We start from the raw sequence: 6,178 nt of genomic DNA, 5'->3' as shown, positions 1-6,178 counted from the left end.
CCTAGTTGTAACAAACTCTGCATCAGCTATACAAACCTGTCCCAAAGAAGAGATAGGCACAATGGAGCAAGGGCATAAATCACAACATGGGGACTGAGGGTGGGAGGGGGAAAATCAGGAAGGTCAGAGTGGTTGGATGATAAAAGACTTGGCACATTGGTGTCAAGGGCACAGTTTGTCTCTGATGGTGTATAACTCATGTGTGATCTGTCTCTATGAATGACAGCTAAGCTTCACCTCTGTTGCCTTCTCATTTCTTCACCTCTCATCATGGCACTTACTGGAAGTGAAACTCTGATCACACTAAGATCAAGAGGAAAGAGAAACTGGGACATGGGTGTTTACGGCTTATCGTGTTTGTCAGCACCATAGATTAACATCTATGTCAATGTCCTAACCAGTGGTTAGGAGAACATCTGCCAATGTGTGCAGATGCATTGAAGAAATTGGTCTGGCAAGTTGAGAGACACTTAAAAAAAGAACACACAAGGAGGTCTGTAAGCAGGAGAGCTCAGGCTGCGCCGTTAAGGTTTGGCTAGTCATTGGGAGTGCAGCAGCGACCTGATGGCCGCAGCAAGACAGATAGGAGATCATCAGCTCTTCACTTCTCCATAGTGTGGTGAGCATGCACATCCTCTGAAAGTCAGCATTGAAGTTAGTGGGCCTGGGAAGTCTGCAGAGTGGCATTACTAGCAAGGCACAATACCCTCAGGTGGTGCAAATCAGTGCAGCTTCACTGCGAGGTTAGGTGATGATCCATCCCAAAATTAGTATCATTTTTTTTTGGCTGGTCAGTGTTGTGAACTTTTACCACAAGCAGAACTCTACCCTGTTGTTGTTTCGATAAGCAACAGAGGGTGTTTCGCAAAACGTTGTGGCAGAACACGTAAAGCTGGCCAGAGGGCTGTCAGATTTGCAAAACTGGGTGAAATGTTGCAAACAGGCAGACTGGCGCCATTGGACAGCAATTCCGAAAAATGAACTCCTGGACACTTCCCACTTTCTGTCAGGCACCCAAACACCCTCCAGATATTCTTGTAACAGATAATCCTGCATCCCAAATGCTGCCTAGCCTCCAGGACCTCAAAGCATTGCCCCAGAATCTGCGAATGGATATAAATAATAAATATAGAAGGTTTATAAAAAGAAAAACAAAAAACCCAAACCAACCAAAAACCAAACCAGAAGCCAGAGGTCTGACTATAAGCATTTAAAATAAAGCATTGGCTTTGCCTTCAACAGTTCTGCAGGAAACTTGCCATCCCTCAATGCCAATGACCGAAAATGCCACCAATATCTCCCTCTTAGGGGCCACCCAAAATGCCTGAGTAAATGTCCATGCCGTTGTGTGATTCCCTAAAATAAAATGACTATAATTGTGGTTAGGCTTTAGCTATCCAGGAGCCACATGAAAGAACATAAAAGCCACAGAATAACTTAGCTACATTGTCTACTGGGGCTTTGCCAGGGCTATTTCTGAGATGATGAAATCTCTATCTCTGCAGAACTTCTGCTCAGTTCCAGGTTCCCAGTTCTCTGATTTACCTTGCCTGGAAATCTGCTCTATCACCTTGATTTCACTGGTGTTTGTTCTTCCACAGCTGAATCCTATCATGGAAATGTAATTAAGGATAAGCTGTTCTCTGGCACCAATCTTGCTTCAGAGGCCCAAGTCCCACCCCAAACCCAATCCAGTCTAAAGAAGAGGCAGTCTGTTCCAGGGCATTGCAAAGAAATGCATGGCTCTCCTGCTGAGTCACCCTGGTAGAAGGAGCCTTTGCCATGCAAAGGTACCCAGTTCCGTTTGCTTGGTGCTTCATCACGTGCAAAACAAGCCAACTCACCCAAGTGCAGGAAGGAGAGGAAGATCTACACTTTGTGGGATCAGCACAAGGAGATGGCTGTGCCAGTAAAACTGTTCCAAAGTCTTTAATTATCTGCCGCCGCGTGGCTGGCACTCGACTGCTTTTCAAATAACGGAGTTGCAGCAGCAGCGGAGTTCGTAAGAATTATTACCTACAGCCACAATCTACCCATTAGGAGACACTTCTAATGCTGAGAGACCCGCAAATGAGAATAAACTTTTTGTCTTGCAAGGGCGCTGATGGAATCCCTGCATTAGGGAGGGAACTCATAAAGAAGAGACAGAGCAAAAAGCTTGGGTCTGAATGAAAGGCATTTGAGAACTTTCTTTCAGACCTTCCTTTCCCCAGAGAAGGCAAGTGACCATGAAAGAGAAGTCATTTCCAAGGGTGACAAACTGAATTAGGATTGTAAACCTGCATTTCAGAAATGGATAATGGGGAGGGCTTTCAGCAGGAGAGCATTCTAAAGCCCATCGGGTTTGAAAATAAGTCTTGGCTCCTCAAAGGTTTGACTCTATTAAGTGTTAAAACACACTAATGTCCACTTTTCAAAGCTGCAGAAATTCCCACTCCTGCCTCCATGTTCACACCCTGCTCCCATTCCTGTGGTCCTGCCAGGCTGTTGCAGCAGCCTTTGTGCCCTGCTCTTTGCATATCATTCCTAAGTTATTAAAGCAAAGTCGGCCAGCAAGCAGAGTCTGTTATTAGGTTCAGAGTCGGCAAGTACAGTAGCAGTGTAAACAGCAGACACGTCCAGAAGCTACAGTGCTGTCTTCTCTGTCTCCAAGGCTCATGCTTCTCTGCTACCCTGAATTTCTGAATAGTTTCAAAACTGATGCCAGGCCTGCACTATACGGGCAGGGCAGGTGCAACCCCTTGCTCTAACCTAGGAGTTTTGGTGGCTGGGGAAGGAGTAGCCTGCATGCTTCACCTGCCTATATCCATAGTAAAACCTTCTCAAGTTCTCCACTGAAATGGCCAGTGATTACAGGGAGCAGGAGAGAGGGGCTCAAAGTTCTCTACTCTACACAGGGCACATTTACATCTTCTGCTGTTTGCTTGCCCATGATAGTCCCCAGTTAGCAAATCTCTAAGGTGCTGTCAGGTAAGCTTGTGCAGAAGAGTCCATGTCCTTAAAGGAGCTGTTAGGGTTTCTAAGCCGTTCAAAGAGCCCAATTATATGTTTTCTCCTCTTCTCTTCCCTCTTTGTCTCTTGAATTATGCTTTTATTCCCCATTATTTGGGTTACAGGTGCTTGTGTGCTGATGTTTACATCTCTTACACTGCCTGTCCCTGCTAAAGACATCTGGCTCATGAAAGCCCCTTGGAAAAATGTGTTCATCTGACACATTTTAACGTGTACCACACACAACCAACAGGAGAACCTGATATTACCTGACACACTGTCCCAGGCACAGAAGAGTAAGGGGGCTGGCCCCTCCAAGTTCACCCTGGCCTGATCAGGAATTACACCAACAGGCAGGCAACAAGGTCACACAGCTGGACAGCTCTGCCCACTGCTGCCCAGGGGATCTCTTTCTGCTTCCATCTCCCTTCTGCAGTGACGGATAAACGTTATGGAGCAGCTGATGAGGGACCTTGCTAGTGCTCCCCTATCTGGGTGGAAGGGATATGGGTTTCCTGCCAACTCTAGTTCCACAGTCATAGAATCATAGGATGGCTAAGGTTGGAAAGGACCTTAAGATCATCTAGTTCCAACCCCATGGAGCAATTTTAACTTTTACATAAAGTAGGTTTCCAGACACCCATACTGATGAGAAGAACTTGACAACATGAAAGTTAATGGCTTCAAAACTGAAAAGCGAATACATCCCCTGTCCAAATTACCTTTCTTTTTGGTGCCTGTTCTCTTTAAGGCAAACTTCCAGGAGTCTGGCCTGGGCTCATTGGACAGCTGAGGCTGGCGATAGCCCGTTAAGTGGCACTCAGGCATTGTGCTGTCCTGCACAGAGGTGAACATTCCAGCAAATAGGAAGGCAATGCATAATGTGCTGTGCTAATTATATATACGTCTGTAACCAGGGAAAGGCCTATGTACATGCCAGTGCCTGGAAGAGCTTGGAAACACAGGCATGATAAGCAAAACTGCTATTCCTCTTTTCCCTTCTCTTCCCCATTCAAGGCACTTACATAGAACACAGTTAAGGTTGGTATTTATTTATTTCTTTGAATGAAAAAGAAAAGTTGTACTTGTGATTTGTGAGGAGAGCTTCCAGAAGAGGAACTGGAGCCCTTCCAATACCTCACAGTCTAGTAGTTAAGCATTGCCTGAATTGGGCACCTGGGAATCTCGAGTCCTGCTTTCTTCCACTCACTGGTTTATAACTCTTGGCATCTAAAAAGGCACCTTGTAAATATTTATTTCATTGTTCTTCAGTATGTAATTGAGTCATTTGCTGGCTTACCTTGTTTGAGAGAGGAAAGCACCCTCAAGGGGAAGTTTTCTTCCCAGCTCTTCCTTGCCTGCTAGGGTACGATGGCATCAGCAGCTCAGTGTCTTCTGCTTCCTGACAGATGTTTTCTGTCTGCCTCTGAAGGGGGGCAGGTCACCTGGAAGAGATAATCTCTGCGCTGCCAGATCTTTCCTTACCTGTAAGGCACCTGCTTCATCTTCCCGCATCAGTGGTGCTCAGCTGGCTGCTACGTCAGCCTAAGCCCCAGTCTCACCTCCTGAATGAGCCAAGCCAAGATCTTCCACATGGCTGGTTCATGTGGGGCTGGCATGGAGGTGTGGTTTCTTCCTCCCAGCCCTCCCTGCTCAGAAATGTGGTTGCTAGTCTCAGTGGTGGTGCTCTGAAATTTGCCCAGCTACTCAGCATGTCCATGCTATCTATGTGAATGTGGCATATGCATAATGCTCTCCCCAGCGTGCCTGGGGTTGACTGGCTTTCCTGCTCATGTCAGTGTGATTTTTCTTTAAAGTGTTTTCCTATGACTATTACTTGAATTTAATGCACAGGCCAAGGCTTGTTTGATGCTCTGGCAGAAGCCTTGCCTTTCTGTTATATTTTATGTACAAAGTGGAGATCTTTGCTGCATTCCAATAGGGGACTGAGCAACAAATCTTCTGGTTAATCATTTATTGCTGTGTGAACCTGCTGAATAGCAAATATGCTAGAGAGGGGAAAGGAAAGGGCATGGCAAGAGATTAACTGAGGACAGTCAAAAGTCAACCAGAAAGGAGAGGGGATGAGGCTGGAAAGGTCAGGTGGCAAACAAGAAGGCTACTGTAGTGTAAACACTGCCTCTCAGCAGCACAGGGACAGAGGTACTGTCCTGCTCCTTGTTCAGCTCTTTCTGCTCCATGACCACAGGTACTGCAGGCTGAATGAGTAGCTATTGCCTGCAGCTGAATTCGGTGGCTAGTCTGCCTAGGAGAGCCTTTTGAATCCACTAAGTTTCTTTCACTTTTCCAAGACTCCGGTCTCTGATGTGCTTCTGACAAGTGGAGACTTGTCATGATCCTTGTAGCCAGCAAACACACACTTCTGCATGCAAAGTGCCATTCTCACCAATGGCTCTGACTGACAGACCATTCTGGGAATGGACTTCCCCAATGGACCACTGCTTCCACAGTGTGGTAGGGATGGTGGGACACACAACATATATCTAATAGGACCATAAGCAGAGCTTAAGAAGAACAAATGTCTCTCTCCTACAAACCCATGGGGTATTCACATTAGTCCTCCAACAGCTGAAGACCAGTGGGCTGGAACAGCACACAAACCACTGCCGCCCAGGCAGCTGCAGATCACCCCAGTTAGATGATAGCTAGCTAGGAAATTAGACATGGTCACATGGGCACTGGCAAGATTTGTGGTGTGCTTTTACTAATCAGAGGATGGCGGGATGCTTGGCCCCATGGCAGACATGTCTGTGCAGCAGCAATCCCATGCAGGCTGAGACAGGGTATACCCCCACTCTAAGCTCAGCTCCAGCAGGGAAGCAGATGGAAATGGCACCCCAAAACTGAGGAAAAGGCTCCATTTTTTGCCTGTTAACATAGCAGTGGTATGATGGTGTCAGCATGCTCAGAGCATGGCAGCAAAACACTGTAAGATGGGATGTCTTCCCAGAAAGTGGGGTGTTTGTTTTGAGAAAAGCACAATACTGGGTGAATGCCACAGTTCAGAGGGGGAAGTACCTCAGCCAACATAAACAAAGCAGTTATTGATGTATCTAAAGGACTGAGCTTCCTGATTCGAATTGTCACCTTCCATCAGACTCAACCCCCTTTTCTTTGCTCTCCACCTCAAGCCTTGGTGTTGACCCAGACACAGAAGCAGCTCTGA

The 6,178-nt window shown here is 46.6% G+C and overlaps 1 long non-coding RNA gene across 1 annotated transcript; it reads right to left on the bottom strand.

The window, feature by feature from the left end:
* Positions 1–336: 336 nt before the first annotated feature.
* On the bottom strand, positions 337–4,696 carry LOC130602483 (uncharacterized). Its single transcript, XR_008972916.1, has 2 exons — positions 4,477–4,696; positions 337–1,103 (listed from the first exon to the last, which is right to left on the bottom strand). It is a non-coding gene; the product is annotated as an uncharacterized LOC130602483 (long non-coding RNA).
* Between the last annotated feature and the right edge of the window lie 1,482 nt (positions 4,697–6,178).

This window comes from Pezoporus wallicus, unplaced genomic scaffold, assembly GCF_028554395.1.
Source record: "Pezoporus wallicus isolate ANWC-B61680 ecotype Strahan unplaced genomic scaffold, APGP_CSIRO_Pwel_v1 contig_5352, whole genome shotgun sequence".
In the NCBI taxonomy this organism is placed as follows: domain Eukaryota; kingdom Metazoa; phylum Chordata; class Aves; order Psittaciformes; family Psittacidae; genus Pezoporus; species Pezoporus wallicus.
Note: the sequence above shows the minus strand (reverse complement) of the source record. Positions and strands in the feature narration are given on the sequence as shown.